At 38.5% G+C, this 17,168-nt stretch overlaps 1 long non-coding RNA gene across 1 annotated transcript; it reads right to left on the bottom strand.

Annotated features, from left to right (window-relative positions):
- Positions 1 to 10,083: 10,083 nt before the first annotated feature.
- Positions 10,084 to 17,168, bottom strand: LOC135154723 (uncharacterized). The gene is made up of 3 exons (XR_010294105.1): positions 17,034 to 17,168; positions 14,010 to 14,129; positions 10,084 to 13,651 (listed from the first exon to the last, which is right to left on the bottom strand). It is a non-coding gene; the product is annotated as an uncharacterized LOC135154723 (long non-coding RNA).

The following is a 17,168-nucleotide window of genomic DNA, read 5'->3' as shown; positions in this document are numbered from 1 at the left end:
GATCCAAGTTAAGTTTGAAAGGAGACTCGTAAAATGACGTCAGTCTCGCCGATGAATATTCATTAGATCGTGGTCGTGCGTGTTCAATACACACTGCGTGCAGGCATGCAGATAGTTATATGCGAGGAACTTTGGCTCCAGAGACAAGTTGTCAAATAACGTGTGTGTGTGTGCGTGTGTGTACCATCGGCTGGTAGTATGCCATGCTGTCTAAGACTTCAAACGCGTCGGAGAGAGTGCATGGCAATTCGGTGAAACGAAGTTTCCGATACAAAGAGATAATAAAATAACACTATGTACAGCTAGTACGCCCGGGGGTGCCACTTCCATTGACGAGTGGATACCATGCGCGACCAAAAAAACACGTAAAAAGGATGTCTTTTTCAAGAGAGGGCACGTTACGTACGTAACGTGATAAGGGTGTCAAAAACACAAAAATATTGAAAAAAGGGTATCTATTTCCAGTACGTTGAGAGGCAAATGTCAGATCAGGGGAGGCAGGAGTACAATCAGGTTTTTTTTAAGGGAAGAATAGTGTAGAATAAAAGGTATTATATATACCCAAATGATCTAGGTGAGGGAAGTGAACAATGATGTTTTTTAAAAAAAGAAGGAATATACCTTACCTGAATATTATGGTGAAGCCAATTTAAAAGGAGGTGAGACAAGTTTCAATGGAGGTTTTAAAAAAGAATAAACTGTATTATATGGTGAAGCCAATTTAAAAGGAGGTGAGGCAAGTTTTAATGGAGGTTTTTAAAAAAGAATAAACTGTATTATGGTGAAGCCAATTTAAAAGGAGGTGAGGCAAGTTTCAATGGAGGTTTTTAAAAAGAATAAACTGTATTATGGTGAAGCCAATTTAAAAGGAGGTGAGGCAAGTTTCAATGGAGGTTTTTAAAAAGAATAAACTGTATTATGGTGAAGCCAGTTTAAAAGGAGGTGAGGCAAGTTTCAATGGAGGTTTTTAAAAAGAATAAACTGTACTATACAAATTATGAAGCCAATTTAAAAGGAGGTGAGACAAGTTTCAATGAACGCCAGTATGTTATTGTGTTTGATGTGTTTTGTGTTCAGTCGCCCTCTGCGAGGGATGACGTCTTATCGGCCCTTACGATGGCCGCGCACGATAAATGAGGTTTGCCCTAAAGTTGGTGTAATAAAATTGTTATTACTGTAACTGGTTTCCCATCTCCTTTCTTACTTAATGTCGTGGTGACAGCTGGGATTTGAACCTTGCCTGCTCCGCACACCGATGGGATTCATGCTATCCCGAGCAACCAGTTGGTCGGCAAAAATGTGTCGTGATAGGTGTAACGATTTTTTACTACCTCAGTGCCGTAGTCCCACACACAGTCCTTTGTATGGCTGTTCCCTCACCGAGGTCAAGACCTCGCCCCCAGGCCCGAGAGCGAGGCCGCCCCAGACCCAGTCAAGTTGGTTCTTGTACTTCTCTGTCAGACTTTTCTAACTTTTCTAGTCATGCAATTAGTAAATCAAGTAATTACACAATTAGTAAATCAAGAAATTACACAGTAAATCAAGAAATCAGACACATTCCCAGGACCAAAATCCAATTGAAACCAGTTGGATTTCCAACTGGTTTCAATTGGTTTCAACTGGTTTTAACTGGTTTCAATTGGTTTTAACTGGAATTTAACAATTTCCAGTTGAAACCAATTGAAACCAGTTGGGCATGCTGGAAATCCTAACTGGAACCAGTTGGGTTACTGGAAATGACTTCCAATTGGAAATGATTTCTAACTGGAACCAGTTGAGTAACTGGAAATCCCAACTGGAACCAGTTGGGCAACTGGAAATCCCAACTGGAACCAGTTGGGCAACTGGAAATCCTAACTGGAACCAGTTGGGTAACTGGAAATGACTTCTAACTGGAACCAGTTGGGCAACTGGAAATCCCAACTGGAACCAGTTGGGCAACTGGAAATCCTAACTGGAACCAGTTGGGTAACTGGAAATCCTAACTTGAACCATGCAGTTGTGTAACTAAATCCTAACTGGTACCAATTGGTTGAATTGGGTAACTGGAGATGACTTCTAACTGGAAAGATGGGTAACTGGAAATGAATTCTAATTGGAACCAGTTGGGTAACTGGAAATAAAACTGGAACCAGTTGGGTAACTGGAAATGATTTCCAATTGGTTTCCAATTGGAAATTTTCCAGTTACCCAACTGGATCCAATTGAAACCAGTTAATTTGCATATTATCTGCCAGTGTGCACAGATTAATGTTTTATGAGATTCATCATCATTAACAATGTATCTATTTAATTCTTTTCAATTTTAAGTACCACACTTTTTAAAGATAAGTATTTAGAATACTTAGCAGTGAAAACCATGTTCATAAATGTTATAGATTATAATTAAAACAGATTAAAGGATAATTAGTACACCACTAACTGTTACCAAATTACATCAAATAAAAATACATATATTTGAAGATCTTCCATATAAATATATACATATAAAAGTCTGTATTTTATCAATGCCCTTTACATTGGTATTAATAGACATATAACACTGCTTCTATGTTGGCATGAGCAATAGTTAGTGCAAATGCTAATTAATTTGTAACTAATTAAGTTCATTCCAACTCCGGGAAGTTCCAAATGGATCCAGTTGGAAACCAATTGGTTTCAACTGGTTCCAGTTGAAACCAGTTGCCTCCAATTGGTTTCAACTGGAACCAATTGAAACCAGTTGCCTCCAATTGGTTTTAATAGGGAAATTGGAACAACTGGAACCAATTGACACCAATTGCCAACTGGTTCCAGTTGCCCAATTGGTTTTAACTGGAACCAATTGGCAACTGGTTTTCAATTGGAACCAATTGGTTTTAACTGGAACCAATTGGCAACTGGTTTTCAATTGGAACCAGTTGTTCCAATTTCCCTATTGAAACCAGTTGGCCAACTGGTTTCAATTGGTTTTGCCCTAATTGGTTTTAACTGGATTTTGGTCCTGGGTTAGTACACGTACAATTAGTAGATTTAATTGTGTGGAAGATGTTGAACCTGTCGGTGACAGGTCCGGTCATAATGGCCGTGATTGTGGTAATGAGAATAAACCAGACGGTGATTATGAAGTGCAGAATGAACTAGAAGATGATTATATGGTGATGAGAATGAACCAGAATCGGAAGTTGATTATGAGGTTGAGAATGAATCAGAAGATGATTATGAGAATGATCCAGAAGATGATTATCATGAGTATGGTGATGAGAATGAACAAGAACAAGATGGATATGAGAAGAATGATTATGAGGTTGATAATGAACCAGAAGATGATTATGAGAATGACCAAGAAGATGGTTATGTTGATGAGAATGAACCAGAAGATTATGACAGTTTTCATTGTGGTCAAGTTAGCTATAAGTTGGATGATTCCAGACGAAAGTCATGCCTAGATCTACATTGCCAATCATATCCTCAGAATCAGATTAGAGTTTTACACGTACACTTAACTAGCCATAAGCTTACCGATCATCGAGCCGTGTCCGATGATCATGAGTCGAGAGACAATGATATCGGTATTAGGTCTAGTAAAGAGATGTATGATAGATCTGCCTATTATGACACTAATTATGACCACAAGTGTGATGCCCGGTGTGTTGTACCTTGCTGTCGGTATACGTCGAGTCCTGAACATATCCAGGCTACCGATAGTTATAGCATGGCACCTACATCGATTCAGACTAGTCCTAGGCCCGCCTTAGTTCACCATAGGCCTAACGTTAACCAAGTTGTGTGCCCACTTTGTCTTAATGCTAGTCGGCATTGTTACCGCCACCATATTGGTGACTGTCCATTCTTGCCCGACCATGAAAGGCGCATGATTACTCGAGCTCGCAAGGCCGCTAGCATTCTCGGCTACACCGATTTCCATACTTGTAGTGATACCTGCGATGAGTTGATTGTCGATCATGACCCTGGTTATGATCATGTTCCAGGCTGTATTCCTGCTGAAGATGTTGACTGTTCATCGTATGCCGTGGATCGTTCCTCTGTAGATCCTAATTTACATCTTGGTTGCTTTGATGACTCGAAGTCAGAGTCAGCCTTTCAGGGAGACCCTCACTGGTGCAATGGACTTTCATCAGAGTCAGATGAGGTCCAAGTTCCTCACATTATGCCACATAGGTCTGTGGCTAGTTCAATCGTTGTGCCTAATCAGGCCCCCGTGACTCCCTTTGTGGAACTTTTCCATGGTGATCAGTGTGTCCGTGTCAGCATTGTCAGTGGGTCTACGGAGAATTTGATTTTACATTCTACGGTTCAAGATCTTGGGGCTGTGATAATTACCGCCACTTCCCGATCAGTTCAACCTACTGACAATTCCTCCCCTCTTACGATTGTAGGTGAGACCTGTCTCACATTCACAAGGGACAACAGACAGTTTCTCTTCAAAGGATTAGTGGTAGAGTCTTTGGATGTTGCTGTTCAGGCTGGAATTCCATTCATGGAATTGCATGACGTGTTTATCCGCCCGGCTAAGCACGCAGTATCATTCGGTGATGGACCATCGTATCCGTACGGTCCTTCGGCCATCCCTCTATCCGATGCGCTTGCTGCCGGCTTACCTGACTCTACGTCCGATGGCGTTGACCATTCTTATCGTGTTTCAACTCCGGAATCCTGTAATTGTGAACGAGCCCATCCTGCTGTTGCAGACCGGTCATCTACAAGTGAAATCCTTGGAGACATCGAACCCGTTGTTGAGTCAGACAGACATCCTATAGCCGCGGAGCCCATCAGTGAACTTAAAACACCTCAACAGCCATCGGCTCCTGATCATGCATCTTTATACCATAGTAACTGTGCAGTCCATGACTCATCTGATATTGTTGCTGTATCTCAACCTGATCGTAGTCAGTCATTTGACCTTACATTGTGTGATAACAGTTGGTGCCACCTGAATGCCCTTCCTCTTTCGACTCCTGTGGTCAAGGGTTCTCGTGTTCCTCCCATGCACAATGTCACCGTCGCCGAGCATCATCATATGGCTCCTCAACCTTGTACCCTATGGATTGATGACCCTCCTGGTCGGCCCCCGGATTCTCCTGGTGATGTCCCTGATGATGCTTCAGGTCCTACCAGTGATCCCTGGTGCTTCGAGATGTTGGATCCTCAGTTCAGGTGGTCAGACACCATTGTGTCCTTCACGTCTGCCCTCATGATGGCTTCACAGAGTCGGCCATGTCACCCTGTTGGAGAACATATTGGACTCCCCCCAGGACGTCCTCCGGATATTGACTTTAAATTGTGCAGGACCCATTGCTAGATTGCCGACTGAGATATGACCTTGTTGGAAATGTTGGACATGGACTTTGCTTCAACGTTTCTTCACATTCTTTCTGTGACACGAATACATGAGCTTTAACAGAGGACTCAATCCTGATGTTTTATGTTATGTTTTTAGCATTATACTGATATGGACAGTATAGACTGCAATTCTTCTGTTTTCTTCTTCCCCTGTCCCACTCTTTTTTTTTTTTTTTTTTTTTGTGGCCATCTTTGTGTGATGTGATTTTTATATGTATTTGATCTTTACACTGTTGTTTTAGTTGTATGTTTTTAGTCTTTGCTTATACCTATATACATGTAATGTACTAATGGACCATGTATATCATTGTTTTGATTATTGTTCAATAAATTGTATCCTTGTGCACCATGCATTTATTAAGGTGTTAGATTGTTGTTTTATTTCACATAGCTATGGATAAAGTTATTGGTTATTTTGCTCATTTCCATCTCAGTGATGAGTTGGTAGCCCGAAATTTATAATTACTTTTCATCTTTCATTTACATGTTTTAATGTCATACTGGTTTTTATTTAATGTTGGGATATTAGTATGAGGGTGTAATATAGTGGGAGCCTTAATGCCCCTTTTTCTATCAGCTATTTTATGTTAGTAATTTATCGACGATTCATCAGTACATCTTTCACTCTCCATAGTTATTGTAGTCCAGTAATCTGCTATTCATTTTTTTTTTTTCGTGGCACTTAGGTTTACCTTTAGACATTGTATGTTCCATAACTGTACTATGGAGGCTGGCTGGTTTCCCATTGTATTTTTACCTATCCTTTTTACTAATGGAAAAATTTGTACATGTTCGTGTTTTATACTTGACCATTTTTCTTTCAGTTTTATTTGATTTTACTGGCCCTCTGTTTATCTATTTGTTTGGATTATGAATAGTGTTTGTTATTATGTGTCAAGGCTACCTCTTGTTTGGCAGGTTTTGTGAGCCTCCATATTCTTGCACGTCCTCAAATTTAGGAAATCACAGTATTAGATTGTTTATGTGCTAACTATGCTAGGATTATTTGTCTTTTGTATGCCAGACAGTGTTTTTACTCTTTTGCATTATATTTTACATTTAACAATTGTATAATGCATGTGACATTTTTTAGTATTGGTATTTAATGTATTTATTGTTGCGTAGGCTTATAGCATTTGATGTGTTTGCAATAATTGTGCTTATATATGTATTTTGTATAGCAATGCCTTTATCGCTTTCATATTATCTATGGTGTTCACAATGATTGTGTGTATGGATGTCTTTGGTATAGCAATGCCAGTTTTGTATTCATCCTTTGTCATGTCATACTAAATCATGCTACATATGTGTTACTGTTTTACAGAGTTTAGCCTTTTTAGCATATAGGAATGTATCAAGGGTTGTCTATATTTTCCCCCATCTTTACATTAGCTTATTAAAGGTCCTGTTGATAGATCATTTGGTGTGGTTTTTACTACAGATCGAAGGGTAGATGAGATGTTGGTGTTTTATTCATTTATGTTTATTGCCTAAAATTCAAAGATACATTGTACTTTTCACTTAGATTTGTTGTAACCATGGTAATGGCCTACTATTTGTATCGATGCTGATTTAGCTCTTAACTCCATTTGATTTATGTGTGATACCATCCTCGCAGGCCTACTAGTATGTGCTTTGGTAATTTTCCTCCAGAATCCACGGTTTGGCGAGATAGCCACAGATGTAGTTTTGTTTTACTTTTGTTACTGAGTAATTTGATGTTTGTTTTGAAAGCAATTGTTATCTCAGCCAAGTGGTTTTTGATCGACATAATTCAAATGAAAAGATAGGAGGAAAAAGTGGTTGCGCCAGTATGTTATTGTGTTTGATGTGTTTTGTGTTCAGTCGCCCTCTGCGAGGGATGACGTCTTATCGGCCCTTACGATGGCCGCGCACGATAAATGAGGTTTGCCCTAAAGTTGGTGTAATAAAATTGTTATTACTGTAACTGGTTTCCCATCTCATTTCTTACTTAATGTCGGAAGGTTTTTAAAAAGAATAAACTGTATTATGGTGAAGCAAGTTTAAAAGGAGGTGAGGCAAGTTTCAATGGAGGTTTTTAAAAAGAATAAACTGTATATGGTGAAGCCAATTTAAAAGGAGGTGAGGCAAGTTTCAATGGAGGTTTTTAAAAAGAATAAACTGTATTATGGTGAAGCCAATTTAAAAGGAGGTGAGGCAAGTTTCAATGGAGGTTTTTGAAAAGAATAAACTGTATTATGGTGAAGCCAATTTAAAAGGAGGTGAGGCAAGTTTCAATGGAGGTTTTTAAAAAGAATAAACTGTATATGGTGAAGCCAGTTTAAAAGGAGGTGAGGCAAGTTTCAATGGAGGTTTTTAAAAAGAATAAACTGTATTATGGTGAAGCCAAAAGGAGGTGAGGCAAGTTTCAATGGAGGTTTTTAAAAAGAATAAACTGTATTATGGTGAAGCCAATTTAAAAGGAGGTGAGGCAAGTTTCAATGGAGGTGTTTAAAAAGAATAAACTGTATTATGGTGAAGCCAGTTTAAAAGGAGGTGAGGCAAGTTTCAATGGAGGTTTTTAAAAAGAATAAACTGTACTACAAATTATGAAGCCAATTTAAAAGGAGGTGAGACAAGTTTCAATGGAGGTTTTTAAAAAGAATAAACTGTATTATGGTGAAGCAAGTTTAAAAGGATGTGAGGCAAGTTTCAATGGAGGTTTTTAAAAAGAATAAACTGTATATGGTGAAGCCAATTTAAAAGGAGGTGAGGCAAGTTTCAATGGAGGTTTTTAAAAAGAATAAACTGTATATGGTGAAGCCAATTTAAAAGGAGGTGAGGCAAGTTTCAATGGAGGTTTTTAAAAAGAATAAACTGTATTATATGGTGAAGCCAATTTAAAAGGAGGTGAGGCAAGTTTCAATGGAGGTTTTTAAAAAGAATAAACTGTATTATCGTGAAGCCAGTTTAAAAGGAGGTGAGGCAAGTTTCAATTGAGATTTTTAAAAAGAATAAACTGTATTATGGTGAAGCCAGTTTAAAAGGAGGTGAGGCAAGTTTTAATGGAGGTTTTTAAAAAGAATAAACTGTATTATGGTGAAGCCAGTTTAAAAGGAGGTGAGGCAAGTTTCAATGGAGGTTTTTAAAAAGAATAAACTGTACTACAAATTTAAAAGGAGGCGAGGCAAGTTTTACGAAAGACCATTAGTGCCACGTACGGAGAAAAAAAAAACACTATTTCTACTAATCTGTTATAACAGATTACGGTATTTCTACTAATCTGTTATAACAGATTACGGTATTTCTACTAATCTGTTATAACAGATTACGGTATTTCTACTAATCTGTTATAACAGATTACGGTATTTCTACTAATCTGTTTAAACAGATTATAATCTGTTATAACAGATTAGTAGAAATACCGTAATCTGTTATAACAGATTATAATCTGTTTAAACAGATTAGTAGAAATACCGTAATCTGTTATAACAGATTAGTAGAAATACCGTAATCTGTTATAACAGATTATAATCTGTTTAAACAGATTAGTAGAAATACCGTAATCTGTTATAACAGATTAGTAGAAATAGTGTTTTTTTTTCTCCGTGGCACTAATGGTCTTTCGTAGTACGGCACTCTTTTTTATGCATGCGCGCGCATGATTTTCTTTGCACTGGTCGCCGATTTCCCTTACAAAAAATTCCTGTAGTACTCTGTGATATGTACTGCAGGAAGTATCGCAGGAAAGTACTGCAGGAATTACGTGCACGTAATTTGGGACGGTACTACAGAAATGTACAACAGGAGTACAACAGGTCCGTGTCCTGTGATACTTCCTGTGGTAATAACCGCATAAGTATGGCAGGAAGTATGACAGGACACGATCACCACAACCGCTACAACCGCTACAACCACTACCACACTACTATTAGTACTACAGGACAGTATCACAGGATAGTATCACAGGATAGTATCACATGATAGTATGACAGGACAGTATGACAGGATAGTATGACAGGACAGTATGACAGGACAGTACTACAGGAATACCGCAGACCAGTATCACAGGGAAGTACTACAGAACAGTATCGCAGGACAGTACTACAGGAGTACCGCAGGCTTCTGGTACTGTGTCCTGTAGTACTGTCCTGTGATACTGGTCTGGTATTCCTGTAGTACTGTCCTGTGATACTGGTCTGGTATTCCTGTAGTACTGTCCTGTGATACTGGTCTGGTATTCCTGTAGTACTGTCCTGTGATACTGGTCTGGTATTCCTGTAGTACTGTCCTGTGATACTGGTCTGGTATTCCTGTAGTACTGTCCTGTGATACTATCCTGTGGTGATAAATAGTATCACAGGACAGTATGACAGGACAGTACTTTAGGAATTCCGCAGACCAGTATCACAGGAAAGTACTACAGAACAGTACTGCAGGAATACCAAGAGACCTTACCGCAGGACAATTCCTGCAGTACTGTCCTGTGGTATTCCTGTGATACTGATCTTTGATATCTTCTGTGGCATTATTGGTCTCATCCTGCAGCCTTCTTGTGATACTTTACTGTGGTAATCCTGCAGGGGTATTCTTGTTGATTTCCTGTGACAATCCTATGGTATTGTCCTGTAGTAGTCTGTGCGATTTTCTCACGACACAGTCCTGCACTGGTTTGTTAGGCGTAGTAGTTTGTAAGAATTTCCTGTGATCCAGCACAACAACTTTGACATCTTGACTAATGAAAAGAGGCATGAAAAAACCCACAAATTTGCAAAGACGTTAAAAGCATATTCACATACCTTTATTATGTATGAGCTGTACTATGCACAGTATAGAACATCTTTGATATCATAAATGACTGCTAGAATAATGCAGTAACATTTCATCTTTAGGATAAGACATGTACAAAGATTTATATCCATGAACATTGAGATGCCACATGAACTACTTTCACTATTCATACATTGCTGCCATTTTGAGATCACATAAAGAAAGCTAGATTCGACCCAGAATCCTTCCCTCTAACACAACAATAAGCGATTATTATTAATACCTTGGTCACATTCCTTGACCGGTTGCCTTACGGCGAGACAAAATCAGCAGTTTTAGGTATTCCTGTACAAACCACCCACGTGTAGCTGGTAGTAGCTGGTACAAGGATGATTAAGACTGTTAATTTTGACTCGACGTAAGGCCACGAGCCGGCGAATGTAACCAAGGCTTAACCAGTATTATGGTTGCAAAAAAAACTGTAATAGCTGAGCAATTGCATTTTCCCCTTCTTGTCAACACCCGATTGGCTTAATACTAAAAGCAGAACATCCTTTACTCAACCATGTTATGAAACAATGGATAACCACTTCTGCATGTACAGATAATGCATGGTGCACATACAGTAAGGGATGAAATTATGATGTGTTGATCACCAGTATAAACTTAAAGTACATGAACGTAATCATAATCACTTCATTTTGCTCAGAATTCACTTAAGTCCATAAATACTGAAAGATATTTTTGAATGAATTTCACATGATTTAGAACGTTCACCATAGGTTAGAAAAAATATGAACATAAGATTACTTTGCCAAAACGTAGATCAAATCTATTGAGACATTAACCTTTTTGACATTGAATAGGCATATCATTTTACACAGTCTTCTTGTCTAAGAATTGCTCCAACTACGTATTGAAGGGTTATATATGAATGTAAGCATGAGCCCATCATAAACACGAAATTGCGGCATGTAATTTGATTTGCTACATGTCATAATTGATAACTAAATGATGTTCAATACTTGATGTTGCTACATAAAATAATTAAGGTCATGTGGCAATGTGAATTCATACCTACTCGAGTCATTTAGTAATTTCAATTAGTATATGACCTAATTAATTATGACATATAGCTCAAAATTGACTTGAATAATTATGACCAATTTGATTGACCTCAATTATTTGAAGTAGCAACATCAATTATTTAACATAAGCACTCTCAATCGAGGTGGAGTAACTCTTCTTTAGGTCATGTTACTATTCGAATTGGAACATGTCATTGTTTAGGTCATGCAGCAATTCAAATTATTTGCTCAAGTAAACAATTACAATTGTAATATCACGCAAAATGAATTAGCTGTACATGACATAATTCTGTTCTTTGATGGGCTTATGCTTCCATATATTAAGTAAATGGCTTTAATTCTTAATGATTATCCAAAAATTCATATACATAAAATAAACCAATATGAAGAGCATCATATCCAAAGTGATCACCAGTTCACCCAATGTTACAGTACAAAAATAAAAAGCTGATTTTCTTATGTACTTTCACACATGTTATACATGTGCACTGTATGTCACTTGACCCTGGCAGACAATAGAATTGACAAGCAGTGAGTCCTACATGTACATGTAGCTGCCTGGTTTGCATACTTTAATGTTATATGAATTTCAATCATGGCCATGTGCTGTTTATACACTAAATGGAGGGATCTTGTCATAATGTTATGTCAATTAAAAACTGAATAAAATCCCAATTATCCTGAATAGCTAGACTAGCCCCCTTGCAATGGACATTGTAATCTTGTTTTCTTTTACCTTTCATTATTTTTGAAAATTTTCATACAACTAGGGCTGGGACTAAAACCCGGGTACCCGAGTAGAAAAATCAATACCCGATACCCGAAAATTGCTCACCAGTATAATGTACATGTATTTGATTTGTATTGCGTAGTGTAAGACATGATTGTAACTCATTACAAAAGTACACAAGCCTCATTTTGAATTTCACCAATTACCCTCTAAATATCCATAAATATACAAGTTTTCAAGTGATGATGATGTGACCGAGATCGTTCAATCATCGCCATGTTTCTTTTGCAGCGCAGTGACGTCATCCAGCCACTGCGACGCAAACCAATTTATGAATGAAAATATAGCATGCGCATTGCAAGCCTCAGCCCCACGCAGTATTACGTCAAAACAAGTCTGCAATACTCTGTCACCTCATACCAAAATCGACCTACGAAGCACCAGCCAATCACGTTCTTGTTACCATTTTTAGTTCATCATAAACCGAAAATGGGAACACGATCGTGATTGGCTGGCGCATTTGACGCTCCGAAACCCGGAAATCAATTGACTTTGTTCACGTAGCGATGCAAACTCACGAACACGATGTAATATCGATGCTACTTCGTAAGATTTTGACGGAAAAGCAAGAATAAAAATTTGCTTACCTGTGCAGTATCGGTGAGAAAACCTTTTATAATTCATATGATATATAGGAAAGTGGAATTCTAGGTCGATTTTGGTACGAGGTGACAGAGTATTGAAACTTGTTTCGATGGAATACTGCGTGGGGCACGGGAGGCTTGCAATGCGCATGCTTACTATATTTTCATTCATAAATTGGCTTGCATCGCATTGGCTTGATGACGTCACCTATGGGGTTTTTCCACCAGTCATATTTCAAGTGACATGATTTTCAGGTACCCACCCGAAAATTACCACGGGTACCCGAAGAGAAAAAACCCGAAAGTCCCAGGCCTACATACAACTCTTTGTTTTTTTTTATACTTTATCAAAGCTTTTATGATTATAAATGTAATTAAATAATTTGACTTGATAAATGTATATTACTGGTATACTAATTGTGAATTTTTAGCAAGAAACAGTATTTGTGTTGGATTAATACATAAAAATGTTGCGAAATTTCGGAACAGCGTACCCAGGCATCACAAATTTGGTCTCAAAAGATGTGCAAGACTTGAAAGTAAAAAGGCAGCTAACAGCCTCCCAGTTATTAACCCTTAGTTAAATTGGACCAATTTGACCCCCCCCCCTTCCAAAAATTTGGCGACCATGCTGTCGCACAATTTTTTTAAAACATGCCTCTTTCTAGTCTTGTGCATCTTTTGAGACCAATCTTGTGTCACCCGGTACGTGGTTCTGTAATAACGTGACATTATGTAAGTACATGTCATACCAAAAATTGCTCAAAAACGTGATTTTGTGTACAAAGTCAATGCAATAGAGGAAAAAGTATGATTTTGTATTCTAATTACGCATAAATTAGTATTATCACTTACTAACAATTTGCGTGAAATAATTTACAATTTAATTTTGTAAATTATGCCCTAGACAACCCATGTGCCAATGTTAGACGCGATTGTGCGGTCAAGATCTCAAGGAAGGGGGGGGCCCTGGAAACCCCCCCTCCCCCCTTCCCCGGCCATATCAACTCCCAAAATACCCTGGCTTTAGTTGACTTTCTGGCTCCTCTTGAGTAGTCACCATTCATTGGACAGCTTGTTTTTATCCAAGTCTGTATAGCACGAGGCAGCTTAATCTGTAGAAAAAAAAACACATACCATTACGATAACATGAACAACATAAAAATACAAGAAATAAGGTGTTTTGCCCCCATCTAGATCTCTTTTCACAAGTACATATCTATCGGATAATGAGGTCCTTGCGGCTATCTCTCTTAGCATATTCTTGCTTATAAAAGCAAACTAAGCCGAAGAGTTACAAACAATTTATAATGCAAACAAATTGTCATAAGCACATATTGAAACTCTTTAATAAAACAATGAAGAATAAATCTACATCTTCTAACAAGGATTACACTGTATGCCACTGCATGAATACAATCTGCTTAATTTTGTAATTATAATATCTACTGAAGTGAATGCCTATATAATCACCTTTTATGAACTCCAACCGTGTCTTGTACAAGAACATGGCCTTTTCTGTGTACACCTGTAGTATCTTTCCCACATAATGCTGGACTTGCTGCTCGATCATCCAGAGATCCCTCTTTGAATCTTTAATGAAATGAAATGAATTTGAGTGACATAGTAAAATTTTATTTGCAGGTTAATACAAATACATGATGTAATAAAAATACATGATAAAACTTCTTCATTTCCATATTTCAGTGTTACAATTCAGGTGCAAAGAGTCATATTCTTTAATAATATTCAACATAAAATCAATGAAAACTAGTGCTGTTGTCGATAGGCCTCATATCGACATTGATGTCGACATACGAAGGATTTTCAAAATTCCGACATGTCGACATGCACGCACCCACATCGACATGTAAACATAAAATAAAAAGGGGTCTAGCCTACAATCACGAGTGTAAAGATTAGCTGAAAAGTTAGAAGCATTTATCCACAGTAATTGGCGCGATTAAAAGGTTTATTCAGCTTAGCAGCGCATTAAATGAAAAAAGAATATCTGCGAGCTGTGCGGCAGTAGAAATACGTCAGTGCAGGGCCGGCCTGCCCGATCGAGCCGCCCTCGATATCCCGTTATAGCGAGAGTAGCATTCACCGTACCCATCCACGGAAATATGTACCCATCGCGCGCTATTCACCGTGCTTGATAATACGTTGCTCCTCAATGCATTACTTTTCACATAAACGTGAGCAGCAGCGAACACGTGTTTTTGTCAAAGTTGTGACTGCCGCAATTGAGCGCTTACTTCATATCACGAAGTCACAGAAAACTTCCCTTCATTCGTTTGGAGATCGCCGCGGAAGTGATACTGAAATTATCGGTCGATTTTCATTACTTTTCATTGTCAAATTGAGGAGCTTGCGTTTGCAGCAATGATCACTGTTGTAATTGGTGATTCTCAAATTGGCTACGAGTGTTATTGAGCAATGCTTTCGAAACCGGATCCTGGTACAAAAACTTGATTCTCCAGAAAAAAAATGTGGATTAAATCGGTGATTTTGGAAGCTCAATTCCCGAACTGAGCCTGTATTATATAGATCTAGTGTGGGGATATCACTCGTGTCAAGGTGAATATATTTGATTGAGAGTGTTGTTCCACGATCGAATGCTTTTTTTTTATGTTAGGGAGCCCAGGCTAAATTACGGTCCCTTTTTCATGTTGACATTGTCGATGTCGGGATTAATTTTTAAGCGACATGTCGACATGGATTTTTGTTCCCGACAACAGCACTAATGAAAACATTAAAAGTAGAGGAGCATTTTAACCTTACTCACAGTCTGTTATTGTCGCTAAAGTCTTTACAATAAGAAGATTGGGCACTTTGCCGACATCGCGTAATGCTTTGCATCGATTTACATGTATAATAGTCTTTGTGCCTAGTCTTTTCTATGTAGTGTCTTTAACATGTAGATAAAACATGCGTCCTTTAGCTAGTTAGACGAACAATTTTGGAAATTAAAGACGGATCCATATTTTATCAACCGGAAGAGAAATTAGTGCTTAAATGAAGCTATTTGAGGGATATTGATGATATTTAGGGTGAATTGACTTCACATCTTTTCGTAAGTTTGTCATGTTCATAGAAGGCCGGACTTGATTTTATAGAAACCTCTTTTAAATTTGTGGGATTGCCTACCTCGAGTGAAGTTTGTGCAGGCTCCACCCCACTTCACTATTGCTACACTACGCTCCACCTACCCAAACTTTGAGACCGTGAACTGGATCTGTCGATCTGATATTCCGAGTGACAAAAAGTGGGATCTTATGGGGGGGGGATATCAAATTCATGCAACATCACGCTCTTTAAAAAAATTAAAACTAATATTCTTCCTGCACACAAAGTTTCAGTTCTTCTCCATGCCTCTATCCGTCTCAAAATTGATGATTTAGAGCCAACATGAAGTTTCTCACACGTATCAATATTCAATACATCGCATGCGTGTGAGGTCGGTCGGGTCAGACCAGGCCCGGTATCTCGCGAATATTGCATCCGCATGCAATGTTTTGAAATCGGCAGCGAATTATAAATATGTGTGAGGAACTTCATGTTGGCTCTAAATCACCAATTTTGAGACTGATAAAAGCATGGAACTAAATGAAACTTTGTGTAAAGTAAGAATATTAGTTTTAATTCTTTTTAAAAATCAAGATGTTGCATGAATTTTATATTCCCCACCCCCATAAAATCCCACCTCTGTCACTCAGAATATCAGATCGAGTTCATGGTCTCGAAGTTCGCGTCTGTAACGTTGGCGAAGAACAATAGAAAACAAGATGGCGGCGTAAACATCGGGCAAGTCTCTTCCGTCTAATCATGATATTTTTCGCATTTTTTGGAATGAATTTCTTCTTCAAAAATAACGACGAGAGCGTAGAAATGTTGGAAATTAAGTTTTATCCCATGTACATGATTTAGGTCTAACGTTAGGCTAGATCTTTTTTTAGAAGGAAAGTAGAAATCTCGGGGCCGGGGGTGAAAGTTTCAAGTTTTGGCTTCCTCTGTGTGGGTATATGAGAAAGGATCCCTGGCTTCATATGAGAGTGACCTTACGAAGTTACGTTAGTAAATGATTTTCACTCTCTAGAAGCCGCCTGGCTAGGCCTACAGCCATTCCCGATCACGATATTTTGAAAAGTGGTGGATATATTGACTTCAAATGTGACTGAGAGACTTGTCATGACATTTGGGAACAAATATTGGTGATGAGGTATGCTGGTATTAATCGGCCGGTGCGAAACTACATTAGCGCCCACCCCTGACCTTGCTACAATCATGACAATACAAACATCCTCACCGCCGCCATTACTACTAACTTAGCCAGCCGTTGGCCGTCCCCGGCCGCGCACACCGCAGATCATATCAGCCCCCACCCGATAAGCGATCGGGAACAACGGCAGTGCAGTGGCCGTACGGTAATGATTAAAAAGTCGAAGAAATTTAAGTGCATGCCGCGCCAAACTACGAAAAATGGATCTAACTTACTGTTTAGCCTGTTGTGTGAATGTCTTAAGAAGTCGTTGTCCGAATCTGATCCATATTCTGTTAGTTTTTGTTGAAATATTGACGGCCTTCTTCATCAAGCTTCGGGTTCAGCTGAGCAGTTACGAACGGTTTTTT

This window comes from Lytechinus pictus, chromosome 7 (genome assembly GCF_037042905.1).
Source record: "Lytechinus pictus isolate F3 Inbred chromosome 7, Lp3.0, whole genome shotgun sequence".
NCBI classification, from domain to species: Eukaryota; Metazoa; Echinodermata; class Echinoidea; order Temnopleuroida; family Toxopneustidae; genus Lytechinus; species Lytechinus pictus.
This window is presented reverse-complemented; position numbering and strand designations above follow the sequence as displayed.